The sequence below is a fragment of the Periplaneta americana genome, chromosome 1 (assembly GCF_040183065.1).
Source record: "Periplaneta americana isolate PAMFEO1 chromosome 1, P.americana_PAMFEO1_priV1, whole genome shotgun sequence".
In the NCBI taxonomy this organism is placed as follows: Eukaryota; Metazoa; Arthropoda; class Insecta; order Blattodea; family Blattidae; genus Periplaneta; species Periplaneta americana.
In genome coordinates, this window is record NC_091117.1 from 20,199,739 (window position 1) to 20,214,997 (window position 15,259).

The window sequence follows — 15,259 nt, forward strand, 5'->3', positions numbered from 1 at the left end:
CCTTTTAAATTTTGTCCTCCCAATTCTCCTCTTTCAATTCAATTCAATTAAAAAAAGCTCTTTTCTGAAAAGTTAGAAAATAAATTGTATTATATAAAATATATTCTATGTCCAGCTGAGGAATGGGCGATTTTAAGGAGCATATATCTCTCTCACAGCATAGTTGAGGGGTGATAAACTATGTGTACATTCTGTTGCCATTTACAATGTCATTTAGTCATCATGGAAACGTGGAGTGATGCACAACATGCCTTTGCAATTGAAAACTTTTACAAGAAAAGACTACTAGACGTGAATTTCGTCATTTTACTTATAGCATCATGATCCCGTCCCATATGCTCATAACACATTTTCATCCATACAAAATCCTTGTGGTACATCAATTAAAACATCACGATATTCTTAACTGAAGGTCATTTTTTAAGGGGATTTTAAATCTCGTGAATAAAGATGAAGACTTCCTGGACACTTGTTGGATGTCTGACAAAGCACATTTCCATCTCAGTGGTATTCACATAAAATACCTCATTTTCACGAAATAAATGGCAGATTATCTACTTTATGATCTCATATAATTATGTCATTTTGGAAAAAAAAAATAAATAAATAAATAAATTGTTGAGTTGGTAACCAACTATTTATAATCTCCCAGCTCTCTGCCTGAGCCTGTATATTTAGCAACTGTCGCAAATCGTTTATTTTCATCATATCAGACACTGAAATATATAGAAACAATCCATTTTCAATCTTGTGTTCACTACTTTTAACACTTGAATATAATTAATTGATTAACTAGTGGACTTACTAGTGTTAATTATGTAAGATTTGTCCGGCTTACAGCTGTTTCAATGCTTCACGCAGCATCCTCAGAGCCTACTAGATCACGGCGTCATCTCGAACTTCTCTGCCTATTATGTGGATGTGTTTGATTGTTGAAAGGTGTTGAAGAGTGGAGTCAAATAGTGTGTGTGTATACCCTGATCAAATTCTCAACACACAGATCAATTTCAGGTTCAATAACCGGTAATTTATGAGTTGCCTGTTGTTCATATATTGCAGTGAGTGAATTATGTAGTATTTTGTACTGCAGCAGTGCAAAAGTAATGACGTGTGACCATACCTTAAGAGGGTATGCATTGTTTCATATTTTATTGAAATTCGCATATATTTCTCTTTTTATGTATGTATCTAATGCTCAGGATTTAACAATGAGTCAGTTACCCTTCTTGTTTTTTATTACATAATTACTAGAGCTCGAACATGAGTCACCTAGTCACCTGATTGGAGGAGTTATTGTATAGTGAAGACGTCATGAAGGAAGGGCATGTAGTACAGTCGGGTCTAGTCGGGGTGCATTACATGATATTGCTGACTGATATGCTTGGTCCCTTTCGATCACAATACGTAGTTAAAATGACGCAGATTACTAACAAGGATAATTAGCTGTCTTAAACAAGTAAATAAACATACCTTTGTTACCCTTATTTAAATACTTTTCGCATTGATTGATTGATTGGAATTCCTACTTGCACAGCTAACTTGCCAGAAACACAATGCAAAGCAGTCTACATTCACTATATCTGTACAGGAGATCGGGAAGAAATATTTTTCTATAAAATAGGAAAAGATCATAGAGAAGAGAAGATATGTTCCATAAGTACAGCAAGAATAATTGAGATATGGACTCAACTTTTGGATTACACTCAAATATAGTTGAATTGAATATGTTTGTAACTTGTGTTTCATGGTAGTATTTGCCAATTAACAAAGTGGGAAATAAATATGTAAAAGACTTCATTGAAAAATATAGGAAAGTTCATCTAGAGTCAATTCTAAAGAAATATTACTTAAGACCTTCCTGTGAATATACTCTCAATAAGACAAGAAAAGCTGTAGAAGACGAGAAATTGCTAGATGGAACCACAGATTAATACTAGTACCTATAGTCCCGTCGCTCTAATTTCCAGCAGCCAATTGTGTTGCAGGTCGGCTACATTTAAACGTGTGCGTCTTGTGATTCGCTGAGGAAGACATTATTCATTTCTTAAGGCTCGATAAATACTTAATATAATCGCCTGCCATTTTGGCTCTTTCGTTGGCATTCGCAGAAAGCACACGAAGACGTTATTTGCCGCTCAATTATTTGCTGAATTACAGTGCGTTTGATTTATTATCATAGGTGCTATGACATGATAATGTTTAACGGTGTGGCAAATAGATTCCTCGTATGGTAGCTCGGCAACGAAAGAACAAAAATGGCGAACGATACTACCTACCTAGAGTTTATAGAGCCTTTACTTCCTAAGACGTAAGCAATGAGGAGGAGTCATGCCGGGAATAATAGCGTCGCGACTTTAACTGTTATGTGGCAAAGTTTATATGGAAATATTTTTGTCTAATTATTGTTAGTAATACATTGTTGTTAACATGTAAAGTGCTAAATAAATGGAACCATATAAGCAGTAAGAACATCACTGAATATACTATGTGTCTTTTATGGTCGTATTATATCACGTGGAAGAACACAACAAATTTATTATAACAGTGCTGCATTTCGATACACTTAGAATGTAGGTATATTTCGTAATTTGTTGTAACGAATTTTAAAGGCACTATTAATGTATAAAATGTGATACAGTACTCAGTTTGTAATGTCTGTATTTTATGTTTTTCTTGACGGTTATATGCAAATATGTAGAATATCGCTACTTGTGCCTGTGTTATGTAAATTTATGAAATAACGTTTTTATACAAAATTACATTTTATGTACTAAAAGAATTATATTTGTAAATTTAAATATTATATTTTTCACCCGACTGTACTTATGATCAGCATGTTTGTAGCAAAAGTACAGGTATTACACATCCACCCGCCTCTCTTACTATAGAGCAGAATGGTCCATGTTCAGTTAACATAATGGAACAGGGTATCCATGTTCGAGCTCTGATAATTACAAATTTGTAATCAGTTTTTCGATGTTGGAGAGAAAGACAAAGTAAGTATTCCTTCTTTCCCCTTCTAGGAGAATAACAAATCACACACTGCTTAGGTGACAGTTGTTGCATGTAAACTTCTTAAATATTAAAGATGTGCAACGAAAATTAGCTGATATATATCTAGTTTTTTAGTCTTTCAGTCACACGGTGAAATGGAATATTTGCAACATTTTGAAACTCCGTACTGGTTTCATCTTCAAGGACAGGCATAAGGAGGAATGAGGGAAACAAGACAGATTATGCTGAGGAGTATGACTCACAATATCCTTAAAATCTTAACAGGTTCTATATTTTCATCATCAATCAATTTGGAATCACGCAGCATGTCTATTTCACACCAATCTGACAAGGCAGCTTCACTAAGTTCTGTCCATTGCTAGGTCCTTCCAGTTACCAACACCTCACTCCAGATATTCTTTTGTAATCTACTCATTTGTGTTCCTAGAGAGCTTTTTTTTTTCTTCTTCAATTTGTAATTTATGATTTCAGGATAATAGTAGGCCTAACACAAAAGTAAAAGTTTTTTTTTTTTCTTAATTTTTAATGTCATTTAATTACAATAGATTTCAGGATCTTATTGCTGTAAGTTCTACTGTTAATGAGAAAAATGAGAACTTATGATGTAAACCAATCATATTTTCACTTGTTACTTAGAAAAATTAGTCTCCTGTGATCCAGTTGTCAGAACTTTCGTGCCATAGACTGTACTATTTCTGCAATATATTAAGCACTTTTGTTTTGTTTCGTGTACCAGAATAGAAAACCAATAAGGAGTCATGAAACGTTGGAAACATTGCATTAGAGTATCCAGTTGAAATATTTATTAAGAACTACAATTTAACCAAAGTCACTGATAAGCTTCAAACCTTGTATCTGTTGAGATGCCTTAAAAGTTATAGGTAAACAGCTGATAAAAGGACCATGAATAGATGAAATTTTCATAATGTTTCCTAAAATTTTGGTCGTGAAAATAATGCAGATTTCATTTATTGTAATTAATAGTATAGTATTTCAGTCGACCCAGATATCTATTTAACTTATTGTGCCTGAATCATGTAATTATTTACGTGATGTATTTGTTTTTGTTTACAATATAAAATCCAGTGTTTGTTGAGACAATATAAAACATCGATAATAGTCAAATACAGAGCTCAAAGAAATTGTTGCATATTGTTTTATTGCAAACTTATGAAATATGCGATAGATATTTGTTGTTTTTTTTTTTGCGCCCAAAACATTGTTGCGTATTAGTTCATTGTGAACTTACGAAGAAATATGCATTTATTTTACACAAATTTTCAATAAAATAATATGCAGCAATTTCTTTGAGCATTGTAACATTATTGGTATTAAATCTCTCACAAGTTCTGTGAAATACGTGGAAAAATTTGCTCACTAATGAATTATTAACTTATTAAAATTAATAAATAACAACTTCATTGTGTTAATATTTAAATTGTGGTGTTATTTTACCTGATTGACTATTTTCGATATCATATCCATAGAGGTGTGATTTGATTATTATTTTATCCTGAATTCGGTGATTAAAATGGTTTAATTTCGGTGAATATTTCGTAAGAAAACAAACAATTTCGCGCATATTTCTCACCATAAAGAAACTTAAAAAAACAATAGTCATTTTTTTTAATTATTATTGAAAAAATTCCCTTGAAACTCACAGAAAATTGTTTGCATCATTAATTAAATTCATAATTTTATTTTATTCTACTGTAAGGAGGTGATGGCAGTGACTTTTTGATCTCAAGAAGGCAGTTGTGGGAAAGAGAAATAACCTTTGTCTGCTTGTGCTGCTCCCTAGAAGTAGTTCCTGAAACAATGCGTACATTGTTGCCAGATATCATAAGCATTTAATGCTGAACAATCAGATACGTAATAATGTTCATGTATTTTATAACAAAAAAAATTTTTTACCTTTCATTGGAAAGAAAGAGTCATTTTCGTTCGAATTCTCCATAAAACTTGGTTTTTTTTATTGTTTAATTTTAATTAAATATGGTTATGAAATAATTTCGTGGATTTCTATCAATTTTGTGAAAATTCACGGATATACTCGTATTTCACTTAATTTTGTACTGTCATTAAGGGATTTGCATTTTTAATGCTTGAAATTAAGTTTTTAGCACATTTCGCGTATATCGTTAATCACATCCCTACATATTCATCATCCTCTGAATTCTAGTGAAATTAGGTAAATATGGAATATATGAAATTATACTGTATCTATATGAATATGAAAATATAGGATATATGAAATTCACAATAATTCAGAGGATGGTGGGTATGACATCGAAACTACTCAATCAGGTAAAATAATACCATAATTTAAATAACTTAATAGTTCATCAGTGATTACATAAGTGTTAAAAGAGTGTATTCAAGAATGCAGACAAAAAATTTCTGATTTTATATGTAAAGAGTCTTCCAATAAGAGTGTCACATTTTTAAAATGAAATAATTTGTATAAACGAAAGAGTTTTATTTATTTAATTACTATTATTTTGAAGCACACTTAATGTCATTACGTATGGAAAAGAACGTCAGTTAAATGGCCATTCCGGCTTCGTTGGGTTGCACATATACGGGTCTTCCAATTTTCAGTAACAAACATAAATCAGGCTCAATTTCACAAGTAACGCACGTGATATTGTTCCTTAGGTCATTAACTGTTTCTGGCTTATTCACATAAACCCGCTATTTAACATAACCCCATCAGAAGTAATCCAGCAGCGTTAAATCACATGACCTCGGGTGCCAGTTAACTTCACCACCACGCGAAATGATGAAGCCTCTGAATTTCTCCCTCAAAAGGTCGACTGTTTCGTGAGCAGTATGACAAGTGGCGCCATCTTACTGAAACGAGACGTTTCTGAGATCCATACCTTCCAATTGAGGCCAAAAATAATCCCTTATCATAGCCTGGTATCTTATACACACCATACACTTCACGGAGTGCTTGGCAAACGGATTACTTTTTTTGTAATAATAAATTTTAATGATTTCTACGTGTTGTGAAATGGTGTAACATTCCATGATTATTTGTCAACAACAACTGTAACCATGGGAAAAATATGACTGCTATAGCTTCATAAACACTGCAGCTGTTATATGTTGAAAGTAAGTCCAGCGTATAGGTAACTAAGTATGGACACTTCGCGTCGGTACCTTTGATGTAGCCGGACTGATTTCAATGACCTTCAAGCCAGCTAGAGCGTGAGATTCTGCTTTCTCCCTACAGTTGGCGCTGACATCATACCAGCTAGCAGTCGATACAGCGGAAATATAACACATATAATTAATACATCTAAGTACATTATGTACTCAAATAAAATTAATTGGATTCATAAAAGAATAAATCCGTCATTAACTGTAATGTCTAGACTCTAGAGTTCCTTTATAATAAGAGTTGAGACGTTTACCCCAACAACAATTAAAATATGTAATGATTTGAAAGGACTGAAAATGGAAAACCAAGACTCTTATGAGAAGTGAAACCATATACGTATATTATATTATATACAAATATTAAACGAATTTGATATATAATTTTATAATGTATTATATTATTTTATAATATAATTTATTATATATAAAATATAAAAAATTATTATTACAACTAGTTTGTCACTGAGAAATAAGGAAAAGCTGTTAACTTGAATTTATTTGAAGCAAAGCGTTACTGGATTATGCAATAAGATAGGCAATGTTTGGATCCTGTGTCTCAACTCTATACTCAATTATCTTAGCGTATGCTCGATTAAACTAACCTCTAGCGCTTGAAAGTGGAACTAAACGCCGGTACACAGAGAAACAAAACACAGGAAAATTCGCTCTTTCTTTATAATCCCTAATCGCTGGTAAGACACTCTTATTGGAAGATCTTTTATATATAGAAGATGACCTGAAAATGTCACAGTTCACATGCATATGAAGGAAATTGTTTTAAATCTTGGGTACAATAGCTCTTAATCATGTATCAATTGAAATGTTATCTCATTACATTTGAAATGTCGTACCTTTTGTATAGGAATACCCCTCCAACTAGCGTATACACAGGTTTCAAATGGATTCTGATTGCTATTTCAGTACACAGCTTTAATGAAATAATATTATCTAGAATGCAATCAGGTAGCTGTTATCTGCTTTTCAAGTTTAATAGTAAGATATATCCTGTTGATGTAGGTAGATGTCTGATCAGAAATCGAATGAGTACTGTCCATGCAATGATGTATCTCGTCTCTTACATACCATTACATTATCTGTAATGAAATATTTGTTGCCTAGATTTCAAAGACTTTTAAAGAACTAAATGAAATTATGCTCTTTATTTGAATCCTTCATTCCAAAAAGCTGTTATTGATAACTTTATAGTCTAAATGACATATAATATGTACAGCAAAGACCCTTTTTAGGCGAACATTTTCTTTCGTCTTTGCAGGTTTTTCATAATAGAGGATTTTCACTTAATATGAGCAAGAAAGGGGTGGGAGTAGAAATTAAAACAACTTTAGCCATGTAAATACTTTATAATTACATATCCTTAATCAGTGAGGGAAGTGAGACGGTATGCAACGGTATGGAATACTGCCACTGGTTTCTATGGCCAGAAAACATACCATTAGTGAAAAATGACATACCATCACTGAAAAAATATGATCGTAAAAACTTGTTTATACATTTCTTCACAGCAAAAAGTAGTATTTGGTATTATCTGTTTGCTTCGTAAATCTAAACCACAGCCTTCTGAAACAGTATTCACTGTGAATTTAGACACGCTTATTTGATAAGCTCAACCCCTGGAATGCTTACAATGGTAGTATTTCAAGTATAGAAGGCTGTGGTCTGTACCTTGTGGTGATCATTGTTGCCAATTTACTGACTGTATTTTTTGTTGTTGTACTTTTTATTAATAATTAAGTAAGGCACTTTGAAGGTTTAACGTTATTTTAAATGATAAGTCTCAGTGGACATTGTAAAACGATCTAGTAAATAACCGAAATAACTTGAAATTATTTTATTAAAAATTTAATGTGTTGCGTTAGCTTCAAAGATTCGTGTTACTGATGGTACGAAACAATTTATTGTATACGTCATTTATGTATGTTGTAAGGGAGGGGGGTATGCCTATTTTTAAATTGAGGTGTGCCAGAGGAAAATCTTGGGGTAGCATACCGCCTGTGGTTTTTCCCCACTTCCCTCACTGTCCTTAAAATACACTGAATTAAGGGTGATTTACACAGTGCTGGTTTTATTTGCTTTGAATAAGCTTATTTTGTTTGCTAGCAACTAATTTTCAATTCGCATCGTCTAAAAGGTGTTTGCTGAAAGGTTGAACAGATGTCCAACTTTAACGCTTCTTCAAAGTGATAAGAGATTGACTGGAGAACAGATCTGCCTTCAGCACATGTGCGACATGGCATGCTGATTACATGAGTATCTTTCTTCTGTATAATTAGATGTACCTTCTTCAAAAGCTCTTAAAATCTCTCACATGTCAACCTTACTAATTTGCAGTACGCAATTGGTTCCTTCAGTGCTAATTCCTTAAATAGATTATCTGAAGCCCCATGAGTTAACCTCCGACCTATTCATTTCTTTTTGTTTTCTGCTTGTTTACAGAAACGTGTATTATATATGCCCTTAGAAAACTAAAATACACCGTCTATGAAGAAGTCCATGGAACTGCCGACAATGGCAGTAACAGACGAATTGACATAATCGCCATTAGCGAATCCCCGTCTCAGGGTATGATAATCGACCCCACCATCAGGTTTGAAATGTATAAAGGACAGCCTGAAGACGTACATGGGGAAAAACGAGCAATCTACGTTCCAACCATCCCGTATTATAAAGATAAATACCAACTTCATGATATCAGTGTTACGGGATTGATGTTTGGAGCAAGAGGAACGATACCTAACTTCTCTTCTCAATTCTGTAAGACCCTAGGACTGCACAAATCGTTTCTGAATGAACTGGCCCTCCTCATAATTAGAGAGTCAGTCAAACTTTTACGAAACCACCTATATGGACTCTAATTCAGTGCACTGAAAAAACTAACGCAACATTATCTTTTTTCTTTCTCTTATTAGCTTTCATTGCTTCTTTACTTGTAATTGCCATTGTTTGTTTGTTATGTACTTGTTTACTTTTTTTCTTACTCTGTTATCTTTCATCATTTGTATTGTTTTGTATGCTTTGTCTAATGGCAGCCTCTAATTTGAGGAAGCACAATAATATATATATATATATCGGGGTTTCCATATCTTTGACATCTTCTGATTGCTCTTCTCCATTTTTCTCATGCCAGATCATCTTCCAAATTTCTTGTCATTACTGCTGTTATCCCGTCTCTCCAGGTAATTCTTGGTCTTCCCATTTCCCTTCTTCCTTCTGGTACCCATTTGAATACACTTTTGGGAAGTTTGTCTCCATTCATATTTGCACATGCCCATACCATCTCAACTGATTTGTTGAGATGTCATCCAAAATTGTGAATTGTGAGCCTGTTATCCCTAGAGGGCGCGTCCCCAGGTGATGGATTGGGAAATGCCTTTCAGAGTGGTAGGAGGGAAATGAAATACCTGACCAACAGGCCAGGCAGAACAGGTTCGTTAGTTGTGGTGGAAACAACTGTCCTAGGGGTAGGATCACCTAAATGAAGTACCTGGTCCTCCAGGTTGGGGGTTTGTGCATGGAGCCAACTGCCCCATCACAGCAGAAAACATACACTGGTAAAATACCTAAGAGAAAGAAGCCAAATGGATTGTATTGTATTGCTAAGGAATCGCTTATTTTAGATTGAATAACTCGCGCACAAGTGTAACAGCGGCTTGAATAACATACTTCTTCGACACCACGACACTTAATGCTGACAACTTCCTATTTTTGCCAGCACTGTGTAGCGAATTTTGTAGCCAGATATTTGCTCTGGCAAAGTGTCTAGGTGTCAACAGAAGAAACTAGCAACTAGCATCGAAACCAGTACCTTGTAAATCACCCTTTAACTAATTACATAGTCTTAATACCCAATAAATTTACTGTTGGCAAACACGCATTAACAATAAACTTCCGCAAACAGACAATATGATATTTTCACATAATCACAACATATTTTTAAATACTGTAATTATTGTAATTAAGTTTACAATTTTCATATGCAAACACACAATAACATAATTATGTTAAGTTAGTACCATAAATTTTTATTTACAAATATCGGTTCATAATTATTATAGTAGTCAAGCAACCTAAAAGAAAGAGAACCAATACGAATTACTATTTTGTTATTAAGAAAAGACTTTCAACTGAGAAGAATATGTTTGCACAATTATCATAATATGTTGACCTTCATTTGTTTAACATTAAAAGAATAGTCTGTTTGCCATATCCAATGCAGTGCACTCATAGGAGTTTGCATTCTACTCGTAATAGGTTATGTTGACAAGGGGACTATCGTCCACATTTCATGTTTGGTAGTTTTGGAATTTTGCTAAAACAGTTGTGTGTTTGCACAGTCATTGAAATGTATTCATTAGAAAGGGGATTTTTCTTGAAATTGGGTTTCTTAAAAGCATTGTTTTGTCTGCTAAGATTTTTAACGTGAAATGTTTATGTACTTGACATTCGAGAAATCTGGTCACACTTTCTGTTAATATATTGACGTCATTCAAATGTAAATTTTATGTGTGACATGTCAGGTACCTTGTGGTTTTTCCATGCGATCCATCTCAATTCTCTGTCTGATTATTGGTTAGTGTATATTTGGACTATCAAAATTTGATAGTTAAACATCAGAAACCATATTTAGGAATTTTTTACGTGGTCTAATGTTCATGCACTTGATACTGACAGAATCTGATCACATTTTCTGTTACTACCTTCGAGCATTAAAGTAAACCACTTTTATAGTCGAAGTTTACTACTGTGACTTTTTCCAAGTGTATGCTATGTCACTCAGGTGACAAGAGCTGCGCTGTTCCACTCAAGTTGGGAATATGTAGGCCTACAGCAAATGTAAAAGTTTAACGAAATAACATATCACTTCATTTTAATTTAATAAAAGATTATTTGTACACAAATGCGGGTATTAATAAATGTGGGAAATATAAAGATAGAAATAGTTAAACATAGTCTAATTTTAAAATACTTAACTTCCAAAATAATGAATCCAATTCTCTGTAATGACATATTATTCATTATCTTCGGAAAACGTATTATTTGTCTTTCTTGTGTTAAATTTTATATTACCTCGTTAACATGTTTCAGCCTGCTATCAGAACTGGTTGTTGCTGGTTTTGGCGCCATACACAACACATCCAACCACCCAACACAACACAAACAAGCTGCATTCCGAACAATGGTTCACAGACTACTCAACATACCAATGAACCAACATGATTACAAAGAAGAACAAAACACGATCGAATATGTAGACAAGAAAACGGATACAAATCCAACATAATAGACAACATAATACGAAAGACAAAACATAAAAAAAAAAAAAATAGCAACCTCATTCAAGAAATTAAATTACAACATCGCATACAGAACAAATAATACACTACAAAAACATCTCAACACAAACAAACAAATACAACCACATAGGCGTATACAAACTCAAATGCAACAACTTCTACATAGGATCAGGCAAATCATTTCAAACACGTTACAAAGAACACATCACAGCCATAAAAAATTACAAAACACTCTCACATAGGCAGAACACATCACAAATGCTAACCAAACCTACAGGTACATCAACACAGACATGGAAATTCTACACATCCAACCAAAAAGCCAGAAACTAAATACACTAGAACAATACGAAATATACAGACACACAAAAACACATCCAATTGAAATTCTCAACACACAACTCAATTTCAGAACACACATATACACACCAGGGGCGTATTTTGCGGGCTACTGGGGCTACCAGCGGTAGCCCAAGGAAATTACAAAAGAAAAAGTTTATAATATAACATAATGTAATAATTTTGTATTGTTAGTTTTACCATAGTAATTAAAATTAAAGTAATTGTTAGATATATTTTGTGTAATAATAGGGTCAGTGGTAGCCCAAACCCTTTAACCAGTATACGCCACTGACACACACTCTACTTTGACTCCACATTACACTATACAAACACATCCACACAGGAAACACAAACAAAAGGCGTCAAGACCAGTAACAACCAGTTCTGAAGATGGTCGATAGCAGGTTGAAACATGTTAACGAGATAATATAAAATTTAACACAAGAAAGACAAATAATACGTTTTCTGAAGTGATATAATATTAAAAGTTGTGTAATAAAGATGTATATTCATTATAATTTCAAACACCTCATTGTCGTCATACTAGTATTGAAGTGTGAATCATTTCGACTGTCAATTGCATTGTTGTCTGGAGTCTAGACCTGATGGAATGAGGAAGCAATTATGAAGTAGTTAACGACAAGGCTCCGCCTTATTAATTTAAATGTAGGAGAATATAAAGACAGAAATGAAAAGAAATATAAAAATAGTATTTCATAGCCGAAACATTCTTACAATCCCAACCATGCTCACAATAATAATCACGAACAACATAAACATTTCACACAGTTGTAGGGATTCCTTGAATCCTTTAACATTTTTTAAACCCTTTCTTTTAAAGAAAGGAAACGTTAAAACGAGGTTTTACTGTATACTTAATTCTTCAGTAATGCAATTGTCATTAGTAATCACATCTCCAATCATGTCTAGAGACAGTGTAAAACCAAAACATTCGTATGAAGATGAAAATTACCTTCTTAAAATGTAGAGAGATGAAAATGTAAGAAGACTCGTGGAATAAGGCGTATGTAAAGAAGTATTCAGACATTTTCTGTTGAAGGATACAGACTTATTTCGAATAATATGTTGCAAACTAGGTACTAGCTTTCAGCTTTAAAAATTGATTTATTGTGTTATTGCATATTGGAAATTTATAATCTGTTGGGAATAAATGTTTTGAAAACTAAAATTTTGTTCATCTCGTCATTGTAACATTGTTTTGAAATGTCAGAATCTGACATAACATACAAGTTACTGCTTTATTGGTAAACTCGCATTAGAGAATAGAGATCATCATATTACATGAAGAGTACAGTAGTTAATGTGTCCAGTACTTGTAAAACAATCCTAATAAAAGAGTATTGTTATGGTTATCCATTAATTTTTTATCATGTTATTCCTGATTTCTTTCCATTCCCGTTCACATAATATTGGCATTTACAGTGTGTGGGTGGAATTTACTACGTAACTCAGACTTTCCAGACTACAGCAGCAAATATCTTACTTTTCCAATTGTACTCAGATGAATTTCCGATCGGCAAGAAGAGACTGCAAGGTGGCGTGTAGTCTAGAAGTGAACAGTGGCGTTTTATACTTTACCAATACCACTGCACTCTGAATTATTTCAGTGTAAAGGATAGCTCATAGAAATCCATGCACTTAAATTTACTGAACCCACAGTTCATTGCGATGATAATTTTTAACGTAGACAGGGGCGGCCCGTCCTTATGTGCTACAGTGCTACAGCACAATGATAATTTTTTGCTCATATAATATATTTGCAATACCATAGTATTTGATCTGTCATTTGACAATTTCCCGTGGTTATTTTCATGACGCGTTATAAAGTGTTTAGTCTTCGCTCTTCGGTGCCTCAGGGGGTTCGTTGTGCTACTCAAAATCTACATGAGAATGTAGACATTTAAATCGCATGTGCGAAGCTGAAATCACTGCTCTGATTGGCTATTTTTACGCGGGGAAGTGCTGTAGTCAGCTTCAGCACAACACAGCTTGGAGATTGCAAAAGTAAAGCGTAACGAAAGAGTGCTTGTTTGTGGAAGAACTCGGAACTATGTACAATGTATTTGGTAATTCAAGTGTCCGATTGCTGCTGCCATCTACCAGCTTTTTGAGGTTCCTCTTGAATCAGTCAGCAAGCGACGGAAAATGGAATCCCAGAAAATTGAAGTCAAGGAAGTATATGACCGTATAATTCAGGAAACTACTTATCGTTTCCAGTCTTTAAGCTACCTAGACGCAACTAAATTGTTAAACAGCAAATTTTTTGACAATTTTTCGCATAATTTTCCTGAACGCGTACTTGAAGTTGCTGTCAACAGCTATACTATACTGAACAAAAGAGTGTTAAAGACACAACTTGGAGTTCTATACGGAAGACCCGACTTCCGGAATATAGATGGCTGTTCAATTGTTACGATACATAGCCTCCAACAATTCACAGGATCCATTCTGTGAAGTAACGAAGTTGTTAAATATTTTGGTTACAACACCAATAACCACTGCTGAGCCAGAAAGATGTTTTTCTTGCTTAAAACGTATAAAAACGTTTTTAAGGAACACTATGTCCCAGGATCGTCTCACTGCTCTTGCAATACTGTCAATAGAAAAGAGTATGATAGTAGATGGAGGGGTTTAACACCAGGTAATTGACAAGTTCTGCAGTAGGAAGGAACGTCGTATGGACTTCATATTTCGTCACTAGGCGAGTCTCAAATTAAGATAAATACATATAAGTGTATACAGTAGGCCGATATAGAGATTGTAGCACACTCATTATTTTGACCACCAGCCGCTACTGAACGTAGGCCTACTATGTCTAAATGGTCTCACTATTCTGATGAAGTGGCACTCGCAAAAGAAAAGGTACATTTGAAGATGTTTCATTATTCATTTCTCTGTATTTGTAACAGTGCTTAAAGTGGGGTGGTCTATGCATATGAAATCTGGGAAACGAACTAGTATGACATACTACAGCAACTAAGACAGTAGGAGAAGCTAAGCTGGCTGTCTGAGACAGGCTGTTCCCCATCCTTGTGTTAATACAACTGATGAAATGTGAATTTAATATACTTTTATATAAGATTACCATCCATCCCAAACAGTTTATTTAGTTTAGTTTACATCTAATTTCATCTCTTGAATCAGTGGCTTTCTTCTGGAGGAAAATGTGATTGCACTCTGCATATAATATACTTGTATTATAGCGCATGAGGAGATGATTTGATTAGCATCCAGTGCACAGGAATTTTGTTGTTCTTAACCTCCTTTTCGTCCAACTTTAAAACTTTCAGGATCTAAGTGGAGTTTGGAGTTCAAAGGAAAATTGTTAAAAACATAACACATTTCTCGGTTCCATGACGAAAAATATACCAAAAAAAGTGCACTCGAGGTTGGTTGCTTGACAG

The 15,259-nt window shown here is 33.9% G+C and overlaps 1 protein-coding gene across 2 annotated transcripts in view; it reads left to right on the plus strand.

Moving 5' to 3' along the window:
• The window catches only part of gammaSnap1 (gamma Soluble NSF attachment protein 1), a 42,829-nt gene extending 29,622 nt beyond the window's left edge, over positions 1-13,207 (plus strand). Inside the window, exon 10 of one of the 2 annotated variants that reach the window (XM_069843328.1) lies at positions 841-13,207. The gene's annotated coding sequence lies outside the window, so the exon portion shown is untranslated. The remainder of the gene's footprint in view (positions 1-840) is intronic. The other variant, XM_069843414.1, reaches the window with a different exon arrangement.
• Positions 13,208-15,259: the final 2,052 nt, after the last annotated feature.